We start from the raw sequence: 503 nt of genomic DNA, 5'->3' as shown, positions 1-503 counted from the left end.
AATATTTTGAATAATAAAAAAAATTACTACTACATTTCATGAACGAAATGGTTTCACAGTTTCATCAATACACAAATCAACGTAATGCTAGATGAGACATTTGTCATTTTCATGTTATTGGTAGATTGATCCGTTTCATTTTGATAATAAAATTGTTTTATTGTTCACTAATTACACAAAATTTTCTTAGAAACCATGAAATGGTTTCACTTTTATCAATCACCCATTTCATCAGCCAGCATGGTTTGATGAATCATTTGTTATTTCACGCTATTGATAATGAAATTGCTTCACTTTTCGCTAACTACACATGTTTTTCTTATCTTTTTCGAAATGGTTTCACTTCCTTCACGCACCCATATCATCATGCACCCATTTCATGATGCAACCATTTCATGCCGCACCCATTTCAATATGCACCCATTTTCTCATGCACCCATTTCATAATCATTTTGACTTACTTTATGCACCAATTTCACCATGTATGAAACCGGTTTCATCAT

Source organism: Cynara cardunculus, assembly GCF_001531365.2.
Source record: "Cynara cardunculus var. scolymus isolate 2C chromosome LG 2, CcrdV1, whole genome shotgun sequence".
NCBI classification, from domain to species: domain Eukaryota; kingdom Viridiplantae; phylum Streptophyta; class Magnoliopsida; order Asterales; family Asteraceae; genus Cynara; species Cynara cardunculus.
Note: the sequence above shows the minus strand (reverse complement) of the source record.